The 24,592-nt window shown below is 35.1% G+C and overlaps 1 long non-coding RNA gene across 2 annotated transcripts in view; it reads right to left on the reverse strand.

Moving 5' to 3' along the window:
* Nucleotides 1–4,529: 4,529 nt before the first annotated feature.
* The window catches only part of LOC117975059 (uncharacterized), an 83,010-nt gene continuing 62,947 nt past the window's right edge, over nucleotides 4,530–24,592 (reverse strand). For both annotated transcript variants that reach the window (XR_010112618.1, XR_008625863.2), the window contains 2 exons: nucleotides 21,877–22,042; nucleotides 4,530–20,556 (listed from right to left, as the gene is read on the reverse strand). This is a non-coding gene — a long non-coding RNA (uncharacterized LOC117975059). The remainder of the gene's footprint in view (nucleotides 20,557–21,876; nucleotides 22,043–24,592) is intronic.

The raw sequence follows: 24,592 nt of genomic DNA on the forward strand, positions 1-24,592 counted from the left end.
TTCCCTTGTGTTGTGGGAGGGACCCCGGTGGGAGATGATTGAATCATGGGGGTGGTTTGTCCCATACTGTTCTCGTGGTAGTGAATAAGTCCCACGACATGTGAGGATTTTATGAGGGGTTTCCCCTTTTGCTTGGCTCTCATTCTCTCACTTCCCTGAGGCCATGTGAGATGTGCCTCTTGCCTTCTGCCCTGAGTGTGAGGCCTCCCCAGCCAAGTGGAAATGTGAGTCCGCTAAACCTCTTTTTCTTTATAAATTACCCAGTCTCATGTATGTCATTATCAGCAGTGTGAGAATGAACTAATATACTATTGTTAATAATTTTTGTTGAATCTGGAACAAGTTTTTCACAATTGATTTTGCTCAGGTGATCTTTCATCCAGTTACTTATACTTTGAGGAGGCAAAGTTTTGAGCACCGTTTTCTAACTAATTTCTGTGAGAATATATATAATCCAGTTAAGTCCCATAGGCATTCAAATAGGTACCACTCATTTTCTGTGGCTGCTGTGTAGATATTCAGCTCACATTAATAAAGATGACTCAGCTCTAGCTAAGTACCCAAATCTGTCCTGAAATAGAAAAAGAGATTACAGTGGTTATGTTGAACCACTCTCTGATACACAAATTCCCCATAACACGCAGCAGTTTACCAAGCAAAGTTTGTAAAATACCAGTCCTAAAGGTGTCTAAATGAAAAATATGTTTGATGTTCTATTAACCTGAAACATTTTGCATGACATATCTTTCCTTCTGAGAATTACGGACCATAATAAAGTCTTTGAGAAATCCTGCAGTGGGAGGAAAAGGCTGCTTACTTGCTTAACCTAGAGTTTCTTTTACCAATTTGATCATAAATTCATTTTATTCTTTAATTTCTAGTGACCTATATTCTAAAGAATAAAGTATCTGATAAAGTAGCTAGGTATATCCAGGGATTTTCCATAATTTTTTTCCTAGTAATTCCTTCTATGTCTCTCACTAGAATTCTTTCTTGTTGCCTTCACCTATTCATTGTTACTGTACACCTTAAAGACCCACAGTGAATATTTACTTTGTGGCAACACTGCAAATATTTTAAATCAATAAAATAATTAATTTTGTCTCTATGACCCCTATCCTACACACTAAACACCCTCAGACCCTTCAGGCTTTCCTTCTATACACAGTTGCAAGAACATTTTTTATCTCTAAACAGGTTCCAATTTGGTACTGCTTCTCTTAAGGGCAGCACGAGAGAGGGATATAGTATCCCAAGGGACTACGACAGAGCAGAGCAGAGCAGAGGGAGGCTCACATGCGTTATGGAGAAGTCAGTAGTTTATCACGTCACCAGTGATCATTTGTTCTGCTTTTGCTGAGGAAGACCCATGACAGATGTCCACTGTGGTAGGCAGAACTCTAAGATGGCCCTCGAGATTTCCCACCCCCTCATGTTCATTCCCTGCCTAGTTCCTGGGACTCTGAATATGATGGATTTTACTCCCATTATTAAGTTTTGGCACAGTTGACCTTAAGATAGGGTGGGCCTAATGTAATTACACAAGCTCTTTAAAACTAAATTTTTCTCTGTCTGCTCACAGAGTAGTAAGTCAGAGATTCAAAGCAGGAGATGGATGCAAAACACAGTTGCTAGTTTGAAGATGAAGGCAACCAGGTGGCAGGTGGCATGGGATGTAGATGGCTTCTAAGAGCTGAGAGCAGCCACTGGCTGATAGTCAACAAGGAAAACAGAGACCCTAGTCCTAAAACCACAAGGAGCTAAATTTGGCCAAAAACCTGAATGAACTTGGAAGTGGATTCTATCCCAGGGTCCAAATGGCAATTGAGTTTAACACCTTGATTTTGGCATTGTGACATCCTGACCAGAGAACATGCCAACACTGTGCCAGATTTCTGACCTACAGAATCCTGAGCAAATAAATGGGTGTTTTTTTAAAGCCACTAAGTTTGTGGTAACTCATTACAGAGCAATAAAAAACTAATAAATCCAGATAACCAAAGCTTACCATCTTTACCATATTTTGCTTTTATATGTGCTTTGTGATATATGACAGTAATGCATTTTCCATTTTCTCTGGCTGAAAAGCTTTAAGTGTCCCACATAAATAAATATTACTTGTATGTCTTCTTTTCTTTGCTTCCAATAAGACTCTGCCAGCTTGCAGCCATTTTCTGATTCATGGATTTCCTCACAAATTTATATTTCATGGACATATAGATCTATCTAGCTTTGTATACTTTCTGTGGACTTTTTCCATTAAGTTATGCACTTCCAATTCTGGATTCTAAGCTTGAGGCACATGGCATAAGTGCTTTATTATTCATAGTAAGTATTTCCCTTTATCTAATAAGGCTGTAAGTTTACTCTGTTGATTATCCATACCCTAAAATTATTATGCTGATTGACCTCAAGTTTTGATTATGTCCTCTTTTCTCATTTGCTTCTTTCTTTTTCTGAATTACAAGGAGCTATCTTTCTCACTCACATTCTTTGTCCTTTATAATAACTGGTATTAAAGATGGCTTCCTTTTCTTCTCCTACATTTTATTTTATGTTTATTCAGCTCTTGTATTGTTCATTCTTTGACCAACTATCTTATGCCATCATTGCAATATCTTGAGCCATGGTCTAGGACACCTCAATCTGTTCTATGATATCTGGATATAGATAGCTCTTCACTGCGCATTACCTGACTTATCTACCAGAATTCCAGCCTTAAAATGAACAAAATGGTGGAGTTTTTATTTACCTAGGGCCAAAGTCCTTCAGTATTACATCCCTGAGGGTACTTATTAACCTTCTTCTCTTGTCCTGCATGAATAAGCAGTTATAGACAATAGAGGGTAAGCCTCAGAAACCTGTAACATCCCGTAAATCCTCTTCAAGAAGTAGCAGATCCCTGAAGAGACAAGTGATTACCTCAGCCTCCTAATATTGTTTCTGAAAATCCTAGCCATTTCTTCTCAGTCTCCTTTGTTGCCTCCCTTTCGTCTGTTGGGTGTATGTAAACACATTTCACTATGGGCTCAGTATGCGCTGGATTTTAGATTTGAATATGAAGCAAAGAACACTATACTTTGGATCCCATGTGTGTGGGTGGCTGGCTAACAATAATCTCAATAAAATGTCCTCCTCCACCTTTTGTAGTTTTTACGGAAATTAAGGGCTTGTACTTTGAAAATATGATTCTAGCTACCTGATTTGAAAAAGGCTTATGATCTATGCTACTAAATATCAAAGATTAATATCTAATGTCATTTGTCATAAATTGTCACATGGTCCCTAGAACCAGGGAAGAGTAAGAAGTCTGTCTAATTCTCCAGATAACAAACTTCAAAGGAAGCTTTTATTTTTGGTCTTGATATCCCAAAGAGTTCAAGGACCTCCATTAACCTTGATCTACTCCAGCAGCACCTATCTTTTGTCACCAATATTTATTTTAATCTTTTGGTGGCTTCACTTCTGAAAACTTGAGTAACAGGTGGGTGTGTATGGTGCATGTAAGTGTGTGTATGGGGCTGGTACTCTTTGCTTATCAGGTGTTCCCAAGTATTTTTCTATGCTTTCCACCTTGATCATTCATTCTGAAACCCATGAAAATTATTTGGCTTCCCCATTACCCTACAAATGTAGTAAATACACTTAGTTTTTTTGTTTGTTTTAGAAATATCTCAGTTGGCTTCCCTCTAATTAGTTCAATATTTCACTAATATTTACTTTTACTGTCTATGTTCTTTTGAAATTTCAATTCTAAATCGCAAAATCTGAAAATATTTCTTCAACTACAAAAATTTGATGACCTATTGTTAAAAATTCTTTTTAATAACAAAAAGTACAAATTATCTGAACATATGTATTGCTTATATAGTATATTTTATAGAATATTTTAACTTTCTAATATGCTCCTTAATGATAATACAATGTTAAATTCTGTTGTGTACTTAAATATTAGTACAGTAGAGTGACAAATGTGAATTTAAGCTGTAAAGTTATGAGGTGTGAAGAAAATCATATATATGTATATTTAAAAGGTCCATTGAAAATCTCTCTGAAAGGTCATGTTGAAGACTAGAAAACCAGTATTTTCCTTCAGCATTAGAACAGATTGCCATTTTCTTGGTTGAGTTTCAGATGAAATAGTTGGCATGAATTTAGGTGTCATATTGTAATGAAAATAAGCATCTTTCAGTGATGGGTGGTGATTGAATGGAAAGCCAAATCAAGTCTGCCATCTCTTGCTTGCTAGGTGATTCATACTCCATTCATTATTAGAATGGTGGGAAGAATCCTCTGTAATTATTAAATTGTTCTTTCTGTCTTTCTTTTGCTTGCTTACTCTTTCCTTTTATTCAAAGACAGCTGAATTGACTTAATATTACTGTGTGGGTCAACTGACTACCCTATACTAAACGATGTATTGGTATGAGAGCTGCTCATTTTTTAGTTGACTAACTTTCTAATGTTGAGAAAAAAATAAAATATATTTTATTCTAAATTTTCCCGTGATATACTTTATACTTTTTCAGTTTTATTTTGATCTGTTTGAAAATGAGGAAAGAAAGACAGGAAGGGGAAATCAAGAAGAATTGAGAAATATCAAGTATATGTTCTATGCTAATGATTCTGCATGCATTGTGCCATCAAATCCTTAAATTAATCTCATAAAAATGTATTATTTTACCCATATTACAGACAATAAAACAGACTCAGGGCAAGATCATTTGTTGAAGCTTACACATCTAGTATGCACAGATGCTACTCTACTAGGAAATACAGTTAATAAGAGTTAAAGCCCAGGTTCTCTCCAGGAAGCCACCCACTCTCCTGTCATCTGTTCTTATCCACGTAGTCAGACAAAAGGTTTGGGGTAGCAGGTTGAGGTTTCCTAGACCTTGTTAACTGCCCCCACAGTCTAAATACAACATTTTTTGTCTCATTTGCAACAAAGAGGAAATTTATTTTTAGTGGCCCCGATTTGCTACTCACTAAGATATTTTGTGTTTTACCAAGAACTATTTAGACTACAAATACGATGACTTTTTAAAAAATTGTTGGAAGTAAAATGTTGATATAAACAAAATGCAAGCACCTCAGACTATTGAAAACAAAGCTTAAACCCCTATGCTTATACCCACAATGGTGTACTGTAAACTTCGCAAAACATATGTTATTGCTTATACTTTTGATTGCTTAAAATTAACATCATAAACACAAAAGTGTGTTTTTTTTCCCTTAGTGTTTATGAGATATGTGATGCAGATGGATATGTGTTTGTGTGTGTGTTTGTGTGTGTGTGTGCATGTAGCTCTTATTTCATCTTGAACTTGCATTGGTAGAGTATTTATCTTCTTTTCAAAAATACCTATTTTTCTAGATATTTGTCCTACACAAATCAGCATTGTATATTGGCCCAGAATTGAAGCTATACTTGAGTATATAATGCCAAATATTTCATGCAAATTTACAGTTGTTATTTTTTAAATCATAGGAAGTCTGGTAGTTCAGAAACATTAAAAGTGAACTTCTCAATTTCCTTAAAAAATAGTTGAGACTATGGAGAAACAAAAATTAGTTGGAACTTAGTGAACTGAAGAACTGAACTTCAGTGAACGGAAGAAATAAATTCCGCTCTGGGTAGATCGACTTCCTAATGTCACAAGTCAATTTAGAAATTATGTACAAGATAAATCTCTTTTCTCTCATTGCACCAATGTTTTTATCTTAATCACAAGCATCAATGGAGACAGAGACTGAAAAATAAATTGTTCACTGTCTCCAAGACAAACCCCAAATAGGAAACTTGATATTCTGCCGAAAGTCTTTCTCTGGAATATGCTTTGGAAAAGCCATGGTATAATTATATGTAGTATTATAGAGATTCTTGTGTGTATAAATATTTTCAAAAGCCTTTGAAATTGTTTGTAAATCCAAAGTTTATAAATGACTTATGAAATCCACAAATTTGCTAAATATGTTTCTGCATTTTTGTATTATGCTCTCTGATTTTTCTTTCTATGTGGTGTAAGTCAAAGAAAATGATATACAATATGGCTAGATGGGACTAAAATCTCCAAACAAAAGAAGCATCTGTTTTTCTAATTTAGTTTTCGAATTTATGTTGGTTTCACAATTGGTTACACTGCAAACAATGTGGTTCAAATGACAATGACACTGATTACAATTCTACTTTGCACTAAGAGTGCTTTTTATTCAAGATTGTCAACTCCCTTAACTAACAATAACTAAGCCTTTCAGCACCTCTGTACCTTGGGTATTGTTTTACCCAATGTGAAGCAGATTGAACTGTAACTTTGCAGGAGGCTAGCAAGTTTTTCATGAAGCCAGAGAAGGCTAGAATTTTAAAGTCAGCAAGTTGCAACAGTTTCTCTTGATGTACATTTGGAAATATTAGAGCAAGGTACTTATGAATATGATTTCTTCCCTACGCTCATTTTTTCTAGTACTTTGAAATGACTCCAACCTCAGAGACCATGGGCCCTTAATTCTTAATTAACTATTAATGGTTTTCTTTAAAAAACATTAATTATTGCTTTCTTCCTGTTTCTATGCAGTGTGTCCCTACTGTCTCCCTTAGCCAGTGGAAGAGGTTATAAGTGGATAGCAAGCCTTCGGAGTTACATCCTGCCCCACAGATCTCTGAGATAGTTTCTATCAATTGTTGTAGTCCTTAGAAAGTTCTTTAAATATTCATGTCTGCACCTTGTTTTCTTAAAAATCTATTTACATCTATGCTCTGTCCACATAGACTATCAATCCTTTCAAGACTGGAAGAAATTTGAATTCCCTATTTCCTCATTCATTCATTCATTCTTCATTTGCTTATTCAGGAAACATTTATTGGATACCTATGATGTGGAAGACAGGTATGCTAGGTGCTGGTTCATGGAAACAAATGAACACATTTTTCTTCTTAAGATAGTGATTGTTTCAATACGGCGAGGGCCCCAAGGGAAATCCGTTGGAAACTGAGTTTACTAATGTGCTCTAGTGAAATGGTTTCATGATATAATTTGTGCCTATAATATCAGAAGCTTTACATTGTGTAACTTCTACAGTTGTAATGTTTTAGTCCTGATGACTGCCATTTTGTACTTTCTCTGTTGAGTGGAAACCTTGCCTTCCATGAACTGAAAATGGAAAACTCTAAATCATCTCTTGAGGGTTTTACATTCCTATGATATCTTCAGTGATTTCATTAGTGTTTAGTTTTCTATTAAAATACACTCAGAAAAAATAACTAATGAATACAAGTCTTAATACCTGGGTGATGAAATAATCTGTACAACAAATACCCATGACACAAGTTTACCTATGTAACAAACCTGCACATCCTGCACATATACCCCTAAATTTAAAATAAAAGTTAAAAAATAAATAAAGTACACTTTGTATTATAAGTAAGATAAACCTAATGGCCATTTTTCAAATGAAAAGAATAATATGTTATAATAAGGTAGTAAATGTAGATAATTTCTCAACAGCAAAACCAGACTAGAATTAATGTATGCTTTATCAAGTGGTATGTTATAGTAAAGAGAAATTTCAGCTAAAATGTTTAATTACTATCTCACTAAGAGAGCCAAAAATGGCCTATTACCTAATTCCTGTTTATACCATTATTGACATTAACTAGACATGTAAACTTCGCCTGAGTGTTGTTATAATATGGTGGATAACTAACCTGACTCTGGAATCAGGCAAACTTGGGTATACAACTTGCTTTCGCTTCTCACAAACTGTATAAACACAGGAAAATAATTTTGTCTTATGTAAAATGCAGTTTTAGCAACTGCAAAATGTAATAATAAAAGTGTTTCCATGAATGAATGCATGGAATACTTAGAAAAGAACCTAGTACAAAGTAGCCATACTAGAAATGTTAGATAGTAGTAGTAGTAGTGGGTTTTGAACAAATTGAATTTATGCTAAATTTATTGGAACAGACGAAGCAAGTCACATGAGATCCCAGATAAATTAGTAAGCTATTATTGACTGGTCGGAAAGCAACCAATACTTTTGGGGATTCTCAGGCTATCATTACATAGAAACTTGGCACATAGTTTTATTGAAGTGATCATAGAGCCACTTAGTAACTGTAAGAAATGTTTAGTCATCACAACATCACAACAGCATTATGAGGTAGGTAATGTGCTCGTTTTATAAGTGAGGAAACTGAGAGTCAGCAAGAGAAAGCTATTTATTAGGGTTGAATAACTGGGAGAAGGGCAGGCCTTGACTCTAGGTTTATTAACTTCCATATGTTTCTTCTGCATGCTTTCCAATAGCCTGTCATTCTAATTAGCATTATTTAAATGTAAGTAGCAATTAGTTCTGTCAAGAGTCAAATCATCAGCTATGATCTAATAATTATTAAATGTCTATTACCTGCCAAATATAATAGAACAGGCTTTAATAAATATTTTATAACATGCTCCTTCAGTCATTAGCTATACTTAAAAGCCATCAATTCTGCCACTGTACTAGCTACCGGGGACACAATGAAGAAGACACATTCCTCTACTTAAAGAGTTTTTTTTTTAGAAAGAGGTTTTTTTTTTTGTACTTTTTAGAGTAGTTTAGGTTCACAGCAAAATTGAGAGGTAAGTACAGAGATTTCCTGTATTTCCCCTGCCCCTGCATATGTATAGCCTCACCAGAGTATCAAATTTGTGACAATTGATAAACGTACATTGACACATCATTATCACCCAAAGTCCATAGTTTAATTTAGGGTTCACTCCTTGTGTATAGGTTTGGACAAATGTATAATGACATGTATCCACCACTATAGTATTATAGAGAGTAGTTTAACTATCTTCTATGCTCCATTCCTGCCCCCCTCCCCAGGAAACCACTGATTTTATTTTTTATTGTCTCCATAGGTTTGCCTTTTTCAGAATGTCATATCATTGGATATGCAGCCTTTTCAGTTTGGCTTCTCTCATTTAGTAATATGCATTTAAGCTTTCTTCATGTCTTTCCATGATTTGGCAGCTCATTTCTTTTTAGCACTGAATATTCCATTGGCTGAATGTACCACAGATTATTAATCCATCCATCTACTGAAAAGCATCTTGGTTACTTCCAAGTTTTGGCAATTACAAGTAAAGCTGCTACAAACACTTGTGTGCAGGTTTTTGTGTGGACATAAGTTTTCAACTCCTTTAGATAAATACCACAGAAAGTGATTGTTGGATTGCATGGTAAGAGTATGTATAGTTTTATAAGAAACTGCTGAAATGTCTTCCAAAGTGGCTGTGCCATTTTGCATTCCTTTCATCAATGGATAAAAGTTCCTGTTGTTCCATATCCTTCCCAGCGTTTTGTGGTGTCAGTGTTCTGGATTTTGGCTATTTTAATAGGTATACAGTGATATCTAATTATTGTTTTATTTGCATTTTCCTTGTGACATATGATGTGAAACCTGTTTTGGTAGGCTTACTTACCATCTGTATATTTTCTTTGGTGAGGCACCTGTTAAGGTCTTTTGCCAATTTTTAAATCGGGCTGTTTCCTTATTGTGATTTAAGAATTCTTTGAATAGTTTGGATAAAATCCTTTGTCAGATGTTTGTTCTACAAACACTTTCTCTTCCTCTGTGGCTTGTCTTCAAATTCTCTTGACACTTTCTGTTTAGAGAGCAGAGGCTTTTAATTTTAATGAAGTCCACTTATCAATTATTTCTTTTACGGACCATAGCTTTGGTGTTGTATCTAAAAGATCATAGCCAAACCCACAGCCATCTATTTTTTACCCTATGTTATCTTCAAGGAGTTTTGTAGTTTTGAATTTTACATTCAGTTCTGTCATTCATTTTGAGCTAGTTTTTATGAAGAATGCAAAATCTCTATCTAGATTCATGGTTTTGCATGTGGATGTCCAGTTTTTTCAGCACTCTTTGTTGAAAAGACTCTTTCTGTATTGTATGGCCTTTTTCTCCTTTCTCAGGATCAGCTGACAATATTTTTGTGGGCTTATTCCTGAGCTTTCTATTTTGTTTCATTTATCTATTTGTCTATTCTTTTGCCAGTATCATACTGTTTTGATTACTGTAGCTTTAAAGTAAATGTTGAAATCAAGTAGTGTTAGTCCTCCAACTTTGTTCTTCTCCTTCAATACTATATTGGCTATCTGGATCTTTTGCCTCTCCATATAAACTTTAGAATTCATTTCTTGATATCCCCAACATAACTTGCTAGGATTTTTAATGGAATTGCATTGAATCTATGGATCAAGCTGGGGAGAACTGACATCTTGACAACATTGTGTTGTACAACCCATGAACATGGAATTCTCTCCATTTATTTAGTTCTTTGATTTATTTTCTCTACATTTGGATAGATCTTGTACATATTTTGTTACCTTTATACCTGCAAGCTTTATTTTGGGGGTGCTAGTGTAGATGTATTGTGTTTTACATTTCAAATTCCACTTGTTCACTGCTGGCATACAGGAAGACAAGTGACTTTTGTCTATTAACCATGTATCCTGCAAACTTGCTTTAATCCCTTAGTAGTTACAGGATTTTTTTTAATTGATTCTTTTGGATACCCTACATAGATGTTCCTGTCATCTGCAAAGAAAGATAGTTTTATTTATTTCTTCCCAATCTGTACACATTTTATATTTATTTTTCTTGTCTTATTACATTAGATAGGACTTCTAATATAATGCTGAAAAGGAGTGCTGAAAGGAGACATCTTTGTGTTTTTTTGATCTTTTTGGAAATGTTGCTGACCATTATGTATGATATTAGTTGTAAATTTTTTGTAGCTACTCTTTATCAAGTTGAGAACATTTCCTTCTTAGTTTACTGAGAGTTTTTTTTTATTACAAATGTATGTTGAATTTTGTCAAATGACTTTTCTGCATCTATTAATATGATCATGTTTTTTTTTATATCCTGTTGATGTGTTGGATTATATTAATTGATTTTCAAGTGTTGAACCAACCTTGTACACTTGGAATAAATTCCATTTGGTAATGGTGTATAATTCTTCTCATACATTGTTGGATTAAATTTGCTAATATATTGTTGAGGATTTTCACATCTATGTCCATGAGAGATCTTTATTTTTGGTTCTCTTTTCTTATAATGTTTTTGTTTGATTTTAGTCTTAGGGTAATAGTGGCTTAATAGAATGGGTTAGGAAGCATTTACTCTGCTATCCTCTGAAAGAGATTATAGAGAATTAATACAATTTGTTCCTTAAATGTTTGGTAGAATTTGCCAGTGAATAAATTTGGGCCTGATGCCTTCTGTTTTGACTGGTTATGTGTTATTGATTCAATTTGTTGAAAAAGTATAGCCCTATCCAGATTATTTACTTCTTCTTGCATGAGTTTTCACAGATTGTGTCTTTCAAGGAATTAGTTTAGTTCCTCTAGGTTATCAAATTGGTGGACATAGAGCTGTTCACAGTATTATTTTATTCTCTCTTTTTTTTTTTAATTTTTGAGTTGGAGTCTCACTCTGTCACCAGGCTGGAGTGCAGTGGTGTGATCTCAGCTCACTGCAACCTCCACCTCCTGGGTTCAAGCGATTCTCCTGCCTCAGCCTCCCAAGTAGCTGGGACTACAGGCACATGCCACCACGCCCAGCTAATTTTTGTATTTTTAGTAGAGATGGGGTTTCACCTCGTTGGCCAGGATGGTCTTGATCTTTTGACCTCATGATCCACCCACTTCAGGCTCCCAAAGTGCTGGGATTACAGGTGTGAGCCGCCACGCCCACCCTTTCGTTCTCTTCTTAATGTCCATAGGATCTATAGTGATATACCCTTTTTTATTTCTTTTACTTAGTAACTTGTGTCCTCTCTCTTTTTTTCTTAGCCTGGTTAGAGGCTTATCAATTTTATTGATCTTTTCAAGGAACTAGCTTTTTGTAAATAAGTATTTATAATGTGGTGGTAAGGTGTGGGAGGAGAAGTGTTCATAGTCTCATGATTAGTTCCAAGTCTTTCAGGGATCCTATGCCTCTAGACTGTACTTCATAAGTATATCTCAGCTTTTTCTTTGCTTTTAGGTGGGACAGGATGGCTACAGTGGGCTGGACATTGGTATTTTCCTTCTGCCATGTGGAATAATAGACCTGGCTGAAGTCGGGTATCTCCTTTCCTCCAGGTTAGTTAGACTATGATAATACTCCTATGAAATTAGGGTCTAGTTAATTAGTTTTTCTTCAGGGAGGCCTTTTTAAGAAGAGAGTATTCTAGCATGCTTCAAAATGATTCATTTTCCCCTCACTTTGCTGAAAGCACAAAGAAATTTTTATCCAATATTTACTGGGTCAAGTTCTTAGAGATAAAAGACACAAAAGTATGGAGTCTCCCTTATGCTTAGGTCCTTCTGGAGCTGTAAACTCTGACTTGTCCACGCTGATTCTCCAGCAATTCATCAATTACAGTTTAGGTTTTTCTACCCTGGCACTAGTTCCTGCAGTGGTTTCCACTTGTGAGTCTCTGTTTAGATAAGCCATGACTCCCCTTTCTGTATTTGTCTGTGTGTCTCTCTAATCTTGGAGCCACTATTTTGCCTGGATCTTCACCTCTTTTATGGATCTAAAAAGAATTGTTGACTTTTCAGTTTGTTCAGCTTTTTACCTATTGTTACGATGGAGTGGTGGCTTCTAAGCTCCTTATATGTGGGACTGGGAGTTGGAAGTCTATTAAGTTTATAGTGTCATAAGGTAAAGGCACAAACAGTCAGACTACTACAGAATCATATAAGTGTTACCACAGAGAACTTTCCTCTCATCATTTTTCTATTTTTATCCGACTATAGATTAAGAAACTGAGGTTTAGTGAGGAGCATAAGAAGGAATAGAACAACAACTAATATGAAGAGCGGCTTAGATTCAACTCAAATCAGTCTATCACTTAACCTTTTAAAATTTTTTTCATATCATGTATATAGTCATTGTCAAAGATGGATTTCAGATGCTTAGACACACAGCTCTTTGATTTGCTGCATCTTGATCGTGAATGGTTCTACACCTGTCTGGCTCTGTCGTGAGGAACTGTTTTATAACCTAGAATGAATGTAGAATGTAGCAGATACTGCTGTTTTCCTGTAAACCACTATTTTCCACCTTCTTTATTAATAGAAGCTCAGGTTTGTTCAGGTATCTCGTGTCCCTGCACTCTGGATTATTTTTAGCTCCAAGAAGTAAATAAAGATGGGTTAAAAGAATCAGATCAAGAACATTCTCCTTGATAGTGTTGGCTTGGTCTTGTCACACAGTTCTGGTAAATAGGCTGAAAAGAGACATCTGCTGGGAACCATCTGGATAAAGTCCATTAAGGAGACCCATAGAAGGAAAGACTGCATTTATGCCTCTCTACATTTTACAGTCATCTTGGGTCCATAAAAGGCAAAGCAATTCACTGAGGATGACAGGTCATAAAGATAGAAAACACTTAGGTCACTGATGATGTCAATATGCCACTGAATTATCTAACTCTCAAACCTTTCAAACTTTAGACTTCCTAATATGTGAAACAATACATTTTGCTTATTGCTTAAGCAATTTTGCGTTGGATTTTCTTATTCTTGCAGGAAAAAAATATAAAAGGTGTTTTTGTGGAATTCCTTACATAGAACTTTAAAAATGTTTTCAAGTTCCTTCTTTGAATTTTTCTCTTGTCCTTCTTCCTTCCTAACACCACAATATTTTAGTGACATGCAAATATTATAGTCATATTGGAGGGCCTAAGATGAAGTTTAAAGTCTCTTACTGGACCCAGCATTAGATATGAGACCCTGATTTGTGAAAAAGGCTATGGTTACTGGGCACCTAAAAGTCACTCAGAGATACTTATGGATTATTTGGGAGTCCTGAGAGTGGGTTTCCTGAGAAAGGAACTCAGATAAGGCAAATTTAAGTTTTACATTTTAAGATTGGTTGAGTCAATTTTTATGTTTATCTAGAAACTATAAACATCAGTTCTGTGAGGAAGTTGGGCTGGTTTCAGTACCAAGAGAAACATTCAGGAACCATTAAAATAAGATTGAAATTGACACTGTAGGGAGGGTTATGTTTGCCTTCATATCTCTCTACATACAGTTAGAGAAAAGAAAATAAGCAAAGAAAAAAATTCATATTAAAAAAGAGAACCCCATGGAGGAAATTGAAAAAAGTAATCAAAGACACAAGAAGAAAACAAAGAAAAAGGAGTTTCAGGGGAGGAAAGATAGTTCAGGAAGAATGCTGAATAAGCATTTGTGGTTTGGCTTATCTTTGTATCTATCTCCTTTATCTGGTACCAGAACCCCCTTGCCTATGAGATTCTCCTCTCCCCGTGCTCCCTGCTCCCTTGTGTAACACATACATGTACCCAAGGTAAAGGTAAAATGATGCCAATGGGCACTGTAGCTCATGCCTGTAACACCACCACTTTGGGAGACCGAGACAGGAGGATTGCTTGAGCACAGGGGTTCAAGAACAACCTGTGCAATATGGTGAGTCCCCATATCTACAAAAAATTAAATGCATATCTAGGTGTCACGGCATGTGCCTGTAGTCCCAGCTACTTGCAAGGCTGAGGTGGGAGAATTGCTTGAGTCCAGAAGGTCAAGGGTGCAGTCAGCTGTGATCTTACCACTGCACTCCAGCCCCGGCAACAGAGTAAGATTCTGTCTCAAAAAAAGAAAAAAAAAAAAAGATGGAGAGAACATAGATGCATAGATGAAAGTAATCATGGCCTAGAAGTACTATACATTCCAAGTCACTATGGAGATTTTTGTTTTATGCCTGTGTTCCGGGTAAAATAATTAGTATTCTCCCCCTCACTTGCAAAGATAGTTTGGTACAACAATAAATTATATGTTTACTCTACTTGAAGGCTCTTCATAATCTGACCTCTCCTTAGCTATACAGCCACAATTTTCACAATTCTCTTTCCCACCTGTATCCTGAACTTAGCCAAATCAGTTTTCTTCCATTTCCTCAAATGCATCACAATCTCTTTTGCATCTGTGCCTGTGTGGATTATTTTTCCCCCGTATATCTATTTCACTTTATTTTTCAAGACAATTCAATGCATTGTTTGAACCCCAGAGCATGAATGATTTTCCCAGAGACCAGCCCTTCCTAATCCCAACCCCCTGCCTAGATTCTATGTCTTGCCTGCTCCTCTGCAGCCAGTACATTTCTGTACTTCCAAAACTTTTTTGGTTTGTTTGTTTTTTTTTTTATAGGATCCTTCTCTCTATCATGAAGCCATGCATTATTTGAGGTCAGAATAGGTTACATTTGTCTTTTTCCCCCACCAGGGCTTATCCAACATTTGCCTTCAAAATTACAAATATTGTTAGGTACTCAACAAATGCTTCTGAAATGAATGAAAAAAAGTAAATACTATTCACTCAAGATTTGCTGTGAAAAGTATGAGTGTAGACTGAGAGCACAATAATTAAGGTTAGTATTGATTAAGCTCTTACTGTGTCCTGGGTACTCTTTTATGGGCTTTACATTTTATTAGCTCTTTGAATCTTTAAAATAATCCCTTAATGTAGATACAATTATTATTCCCAGTTTGGTGATGAGGAAACTGAAGAACAGAGAAGTTAAATAACTTGCCCTAAATAATACAATTTATAAGTGCCAGAGCAGAACTTAGTTCCAGGTAATCTGCTTCTTATCCAGCTTTATTAACTACTACTTTGTACTGACTTTCTTAAACATGAGAAAACTGGGTGTGAAGTTTATTTTAAAGTTTTTTATTTAAATGTTTATATACTGTGAAGAAAAAAACTCAAACCAACAGTTTGTTTGAAATTTTTTTCTAACTAGTTTTTTATACTATCTAGATAGCTTATTTGTACTTCAGTGAGCTTAAAATTTAATCTACCGATTATATTTTATAAGAACAAAGCGACTTTTATATTCTCTTTGACATATAAAAAAGTACCAACATAATTCCGATTGTAAATTGCGCAAATATTGCCATAAACACTGGTATAAATTCAGTGATTTTTACAATATAACATAAAAATATTTTCAACAGTGGTTTCATAGATTATTTTTTGTGATTGTAGCACTGGTGGTTCTTCATACTTGTAAACAAACTTGGCTGTATTCCCTAGCTATTGGTTCCTTTAATTAAACTTGTAATTAAGAAATCATAATAATACTAATAACAAATAGTCCATGCTATGATCTGAATGTTTGTGTTCCTCCAAGTTCATGTGTTGAAATCTTAACCATGAAGATAATCGAATCAGGAGGTGGTATCTTTGGGAGCGAATTAGGTCATGATGATAGAGCCCTCATAAATGGGATTAGGTCATGAGAGTAGTGTCCTTATAAATGCGGCCTAAGAGAGCACCTTCATCCCTTTCACCATGTGAAGACACAGTGAGAAGGCTCCATCTATGAATGAGAAAGTGGGCCCTTATCAGACACAGAATCTTCCAGAGCCTTGTTTTTGGATTTTTGAGCCTCCAGACCTGTGAGAAATAAATTTCTGTTGTGTATAAACTACCCAGTTTATGGTATATTGTTATAGTAGCCTGAAGAGTCTAGGGCACTCCATATACTTTTAAACTAAAGCAAACCCATTAGCAGCAAATTAATTCAAATTTACTGGTTAGATTAAAATGACCAGTTAATTGCTATCTTATGAAAAACCTTAATTTACTTTCTTACTTTAAAGTCCTACAAAACTTATGCTGCTCTTAACATTTTAAACAAAATTTGGACTAATTTTTTTGTAAAATGTCTCTCAAATTGTAAAGGAAATATACATTTTCATTGTCAAAACAGTGATGCAAATAAGAAATGACATTTTGAGATATAGTCTTCTAAGTTTTAATTTTGTAAACATAAAGGGTTACAGATACATTGATAGATGAACATATTTAGATAGACACAGACATAGATACATTGGAGGTATATATTTTTGCCATCATTTTTCACTTAAAAATAAAGAAGTTTCATATCATTGAATACTTTTTACATTCTATGAATACATCTTAATTAAACTATTACTCTATTGCTGTACATTTAGGTCATACTCAGGATTTATTTTTATAACTAAAAAGCGGTAAAATCACTATGCATAAATCTTTGTTCACATTTCTGATAATTAGTTAGGGATGGATTTTTTAAATAAATAGACACATGGTCAAAGACATATTATACAAAGATACTGTATAATATCTTTATTAATATGTATTTTTAAATTACTTTTCTTTCTTTTTTTTTTTTTTTTTTTTGAGATGGAGTGTTGCACTGTTGCCCAGGCTGGGGTGCAGTAGTGCGATCTCTGCTCACTGCAAGCTCCGCCTCCCAGGTTCATGCCATTCTCCTGCCTCAGCCTCCCAAGTAGCTGGGACTACAGGCACCTGCCACCACGCACGGCTAATTTTTTTTTCAATTTTTAGTAAAGACGGGGCTTCACCATGTTAGCCAGGATGGTCTCGATCTCCTGACCTCGTGATCTGCCCACCTCGGCCTCCCAAAGTGCTGGGATTACAGGCATGAGCCACCGCGCCTGGCCTTAAATTACTTTTCAAAAAATTATACTAAATTGCTGCCTCACCAGGAGGTTATCAGAATATCTTTTTCATATTCTTGTCCACAGAGAGAAATGGGATAATAAATTATTTGTTAATTTGGAGAGCAAAAATTTCATTATGCTTATACTTTAATTTGCATTTATTTATTTGAGTTTAATTTTTCACATATTTATTGACTATTTGCCTCTTTAACTTGTATCTTTTGTTCACATCATTTATAGTATGTTTTCATATTGATTGATGTGTGCCTTAATTTATTGCTATTAACACTTTTTTCATTATTTCGGCAACTACTATTTTTATGATGTTACTTTAATTCTGTTTATATTTCGAGTTTCCTTTAATCTTCTTATGCCAAATGTTTTGACTATCTTGAAATTAATGAAATTAAGCACCTGAGTTATGTCAGCTATATTGTGCCAATAATATGCCAAATAGCTTTTAAACATTGGCAAATAACTGGATAGCCTACTCAATTTTTCATTTTTTATTATTAGTATTATCAGTTTCTAAGCCTCTACTTAACATTTACAATATAAGTGTTCAGAGAGTAAACATTGATTTAAAGTTAAAGAAATTGAGCAAGCATGCTCCTTACTAATTTTTGTCTTGAAAACATTCTATTGAGTACAGAGATAAAAATAAGACCTTCTCTTCAGTTTTCTGCTCTAATTATTCATTTTATTTAAATAACAGTCTGAGCAGCTAAGAGGCTATCAGTTGCAAAATGCAATATATGCAATTTTGTGGCTGTGATTTATTTGCTATTCATTTAAGGATATGATCTACTTTCAAAGAGGCTCACACTTGCCAGAACATTTGCAAATCTGTAATCTTCAACATACAGAAACAATTTTCAAGTATAAAAATATAGCTGTTTTTGAATTATTAAGGATATTAAGTTTGGTTGTATAAGCTATAGAAATTACATTCTAAACTGGGCAATAATTTAATTAGCCTGTTATGAAGACAATTTAATGAAATAAATGGCAACATTTGATTGAGAGCCTTAACATCCAGTATTGTATAATATCTTTAATTGAATTTCCTGTAGGATGAGCATAAAGAGACACTTGGAAAGAGGAATTTTTATTTCTATCATGATGAAGAAAAGAGGCTTTTATTATTTTAGGATCTAGTTGCACAAAATTGTCCACCAATAGTTACTTGATCAAAACTGGGATGATCATATCATTTATTCTCAAGCTGAAGCATTTTTGATAGTAAATGCAGATAGTTGAATAATTAGAATAATAGAATTTTTGAAATAGTTATAATTAGATTGATTATGCTGGTGGGCCTATACCTCAGTTCTTATAAAATTATTTATTATTTTAGTATTAGTCATATTATATGCAGCTCTTTACCATCAAATCATTGACTTCATTTTCATTGTATAATGGTACATAATATAAATTAGTTCAAGCATTGTGGAAAACAGTGTGGTGATTCCTCAAGGATCTAGAACTGGAAATACCATTTGACCCAGCAATCCCATTACTGGGTATTTACCCAAAGGATTATAAATCATGCTGCTATAAAGACACATGCACATGTATGTTTATTGCAGCACTGTTCACAACAGCAAAGACTTGGAGGCAACCCAAATGCCCATCAATGATAGACTGGATAAAGAAAATGTGGCAATATACACCATGGAATACTATGCAGCCATAGAAAAGGATGAGTTCATGTATTTTGCAGGAACATGGATGACGCTGGACACTGTCATTCTCAGCATATTATCACAAGAACAGAAAACCAAACACCGCATGTTCTCACTCATAAGTGGGAGTTGAGCAATGAGAACACATGGACACAGGGAGGGAAATATCACACACCTGGGCCTGTTGGTGGGTGGGAGGCTAGGGGAGGGATAGCATTAGGAGAAATACCTAATGTAAATGATGGGTCGATGGGTGCAGCAAACCACTATGGCACATGTATACCTATGTAACAAACCTGAACATTCTGCACATGTACCCCAGAACTTTAAAGTATAATAATAATAACAAAAAATAGAGACAAAATAAAATGTAATACAAGTTTAAAAAGAAATTTACTGAAAATAGGGGCTCATCAAAATTCTTCCTAAAGGTTAATACATTTCAACTCTTAGAGAATGTTAAAATTACATCCTCCATACCATTTGCCCACTTATCATCTAATCAATTCAATGTATCCCTTGCTTTTTAAGAGCTATCAATATCTTCCTGTATGAAAGCTTTATTTTCAATAAATGTAATTTGCCAAAAGCTTTCATATTTGAAATATGGGTGTTCAAAAAATTATAATCTTTAGTAGTTGAAATTTGGATGCTCCAGGATTTTGTTTAAAGATTTCCAACAATTTTGAAAAACATACAATCAGAAATGTCAGGACTCATTTACAAAATATTTAATACTTTGCTAGGATAACTAAGCAAATTTGCGAAGAGGTTATTCAAAGGTTAATTATTTCTCAAATCTAACTGATTATGGGCAACAAAAAGACCAAGTATGTATTGCCATACTAAAGTATTTCCTAAAATTATTTCAAATCAGCTTAATCATTAAAGTTTATAATTCAGTTGCAAATACATATACACACAAATACACAAGTATATATATACAAGTGTAAAAATATTCATAAATTGTGACTACTACGGTTTTATTTCTCTTGGTGTAAAACGTGAATTTTTGCGACCCTCTTTTCTTCAAGCTCACTTCCTTGTACACCACCACATTTCAAATATTTCTGTTCCACATATTTCTTAAGTTAGTTAGGAAAATTGTTTTACACATGATGCTATATTATATCAAAATTTGTATTTATAACAACAAAAATAAATAATTTTATCTTCAATTCACCTACCCCAATCTGTAATTTCCCACATTTTCCACTAAGGCAGCTACCATCACTGAAGAGTACAAAGAATTGACTATGTCGAATCTTTTTTTGCGAACTCGCTTTGTTTCATCAGTGAGCCCCATATGAGTTTTCCTTGAAAGGCAGGTATTGGTTACGTTGAGTCTGAAATGGGAAGAGATAGGTTATTACTGCTGGTCTTCTTTAAGATTAACTCCCATTTAAGGTGAGAACTGCATTCCCTGGATTTGTCTCATGCTACTTAGACATGATCATAACAAAGATTGGGAGTATGAAGTAGAGGTTGTAAAAGTCCATCTGGCTTATTTTCATTAATGATAACAATAATCATAACATTGATAATAATACTTTGTTGAAAGGTAAAGCAATCAAGGACAAAATGCTAAACTGGATTGGCCATCAGGACAATAGTTATAAAAGTGTTTCATTCCAGGAAACTGTAATGTATGGTCATTCTATTTAATAAGTAAATTGGTCTCTTTTGGCAAACCCTCTGTTCTTTTATTTTTGGTTAAATATTTGTAGTCATTTTATTTCTCTTATTCACATGGAACTTAATCATCATGAATAAAATTATATTTTACAACTTTTAAGACATTCAAGGCTATTCAAAATTGTTGCTATTACTAGTAGTAGCAGCAGTAGTAGCAGTATTTTGAAATATTAATCATTTACAAGATTGTTAGAAATACATATTTTAAAAGATCAGAGAACTCATTTATATGTTATAATACAGAGCTTAGTTTCATAGTGTAGATAATTTTACAGGTTTATTATTCCTAGACCAAATATAGTATAATCTAATTAAATATTACTCAACTTCCTTCAATATTTATATTTGTTGTCCTTAGATATTGTTCTTAGTTACATGCTATACATTGCACAATGGCAGAATTAAGACTTTTTCCTGATCTTTTTAAAGTGACAGATTTTTTTGGCTAGCTGCTCATTTTCAGTTTCAAAAGATATTTTAACTCAAACATCATATTGTCCTTATCATTCATTTAGACTCATTTACACAAATTCCACGTGGCTGTTTGAAGGGAAACATTGGGATGAGCTGTTGATAAGGCTTATGGGTACTTCCAAATACTTTCCAACTGAAATATTAATTTACTGTATCCTAATAAAACCATAATATGCTATGAAATATGAGATTTGGGCCACATGACTTAATACTGTGTGTGCTAACAATAGAAATAGTATAATTTTAACACAGATAATTTATAAATACATAGCATTTATTTACTTATAGCACAACAATATTCTTGCAATTATCCTTAGAACCAAATGAACATAATCTCTAAAGTAGGAAAAATACCCAATAGCATGTGCAGCACTGTGTCCAGTATGCAGTTGGTGAACCAGGAAAAAATGACACAGTGATAGTATAAGTGTTGGAAAGTTTGAGGGTGTATATGTTAGTACAGGACATTTCAGATGTGAAGGCATAAGCTTACATACCTGAAGTGTATTTTCCTCAGCTAATCTGGCTGGCGGGCAGGTACCTGCTTTGTCCTCACACCACCGTGAGTCACGTTCCCAAGGCTGAGCAACTGATGGAAGCAAATCACCTGTTCTTATTCAGCAGCATTGTTCTTCTTCTGAGATAATCTTCTCCTCCAATGGTCTAGTTGGGAATCGTAGTAGAGATCTCACCTAGATTATTGTAACATCTTCCTAAACAGGCTCATTATTTTCAGTCTCATTTTTAGTAGCTACCAGATTGATTTACCTAAAGCACAAATCTAGCCATATTATCCGTCTCGTTAAAACTCCTTAGGAGAAACTAGAACCCTACACATTGTTGATGGGATTGTAAAATCATGCAGCTGCTTTTCACAATAGCTTGACAATTTCTTAAGCAGATAAGCATAAATTTACCATATGACCCAAGAATTCTATCCCTAAATATCTACCCAAGAGAAATGAAAACATGTCTGTGTAAAGACTTGCATGTGAATGCTTGTGGCAGCATTAGTCATATTAACCAAAAAATAGAAACAATCTGAACGCCCATCAATTGGTGAAAAGATAAGCCAATGATGTTATATCCATACCATGGAATACTATTTTACAATACAAACAAATATGCTATGGATACTTACTGCAGCATGGGTAAATCTGAAAAACCTGATGCCTGATGAAACAAACCAGATGCAAATGACTACATATTCTATGATTCCATTTATGTGAAATGTCCAGAAATGACAAATCTATAGACATAGGAAGCAGATGAGCATTTGCCTGGTTCTTGGAGGTAGGAGTCAGTAGTGACTATAAATGGGTATGAGGGATATTCTGGAATGATGGAAATATTCTAAAACCTGTATTGTGTTAAGGATTGTACAACCCTGTCAATTTAATAGTAATCATTGAATTGTTCACCTAAGTGAATCTTAAGATGTAAATTAAACCTCAATAAAGCTTATATAATTTGTCTGTGTCCCCACACAAATATCATCTTGAATTTTAGCTCCCATAATTCCCATGTATTGTGGGAGGGACCTGGTGGGAGATAATTGAATCATGGGGGCGGTGTCCCCCATACTGTTCATATGGTAGTGAAAAAGTCTCATGAAATCTGATGGTTTTATAGGGGGTTTCTCCTTTTGCTTGGCTGTCATCCTCTCTTGTCTGCCAACATGTAAGACATGGCTTTCACCTCCCACCATGATTGTGAGGCCCCCCGCAGCCATGTGGAACTGTGAGTCCATTCAACCTCTTTTTCTTTATAAATTACCCAGTGTTGGGTATGTCTTTATCAGTAGTGTGAAAACAGACTAATACAAAAGTTATTTAAGTGCAAGCAAATATCCACAACAGCAAGCTCTTCAGAAGCTCCTGACCACAGGATCCAGCCTGGCTTCCTACATACTGTTCCTGGAGTGCTCCTCAACCTTGCCTTTTGCTTACTGCTCCACATATCTCACTGGTCCCAGCATCACTAAGTAAACTCCTATAGTATTGCTGGTAGTTCCTTGTGTGTTCTAACCTCCTTCTCAACTCTATACCTTTGCTCCTTCCCCTATACAATAAATGCCACTCCCCAATGTGTTCCTGCCTGAACTCCTTTACCAAGAAATGCCACTCCCCAATGCCTTCCTGCCTGAACTCTTTTACCAAGCATACTTCTTATTCATCCTATAAGCCTATAAGCCTATTCATCCTATAATGCCATATCTCCAAAGGAACTTATCTTGGTGTTTGTGTTGTCCCTACCACCTGACCCCAGAATGAAGCTGATAGGGTTTGGCTGTGTTCTCACACAAATCTCATCTTGAATTCCCAGATGTTGTGGGAGTGACCTGGTGGTAGGTAACTGAATCATGGGGGCAGGGCTTTCTCGTGCTGTTTTTATGATAGTGAATAAGTCTCACAAGATCTGATGGCTTTATAAGGTGGAGTTTCCCTGCACAAGCTCTTTTTGCCTGACCCCCTCCATGTAAGATTGTGACTTGCTCCTTCTTGCCTATCACCTTCTGCCATGATTATGAGGCCTCCCCAGCCATGTTCAACTGTAAGTCCAATACCTCTTTCTTTTGTAAATTGCTGAGTCTCAGGTGTGTCTTTATCAGCAGTGTGAAAATGGGCTAATACAGTGAATTGGTACGGGAAGTGTGGCACTGCTGAAAAGATACCCAAAAATGTGGAAGTGACTTTGGAACTGGGTAACAGGAAGAGATTGGATGGAACCGTTTGGAGGACTCAGAAGACAGGAAAATGTGGGAAAATTTGAAACTTCCTAGAGACTTCTTGAATGGCTTTGACCAAAATGCTGATAATGATATGGACAATAAAGTCCAGGCTGAGTTGGTCTCAGATGGAAATGAGGAACTTGTTGGGAACTGGAGCAAAGGTGATTCTTGTTATGTTTTAGCAAAGAGACTGGCAGCATTTTGTTGCTGCCCTAGAGATTTGTGGAACTTTGAACTTGCTAGAGATGATTTAGGATGTCTGGTAGAAAAAATTTTTAAGCAGCAAAGCATTCAAGAGGTGACTTGGGTGTTGTTAAAGGCATTCAGTTTTATAAGGGAAGTAGAGAATAAAAGTTTGGAAAATTTGCAGCCTGACAATGTGATAGAAAAGAAAATCCCATTTTTCTGAGGAGAAATCCAAGCCAGCTGCAGAAATTTGTGTAACAAGTAGCCAAATGTTAATCTCTAAGACAATGGGGAAA

The sequence above is a fragment of the Pan paniscus genome, chromosome 6 (assembly GCF_029289425.2).
Source record: "Pan paniscus chromosome 6, NHGRI_mPanPan1-v2.0_pri, whole genome shotgun sequence".
In the NCBI taxonomy this organism is placed as follows: domain Eukaryota; kingdom Metazoa; phylum Chordata; class Mammalia; order Primates; family Hominidae; genus Pan; species Pan paniscus.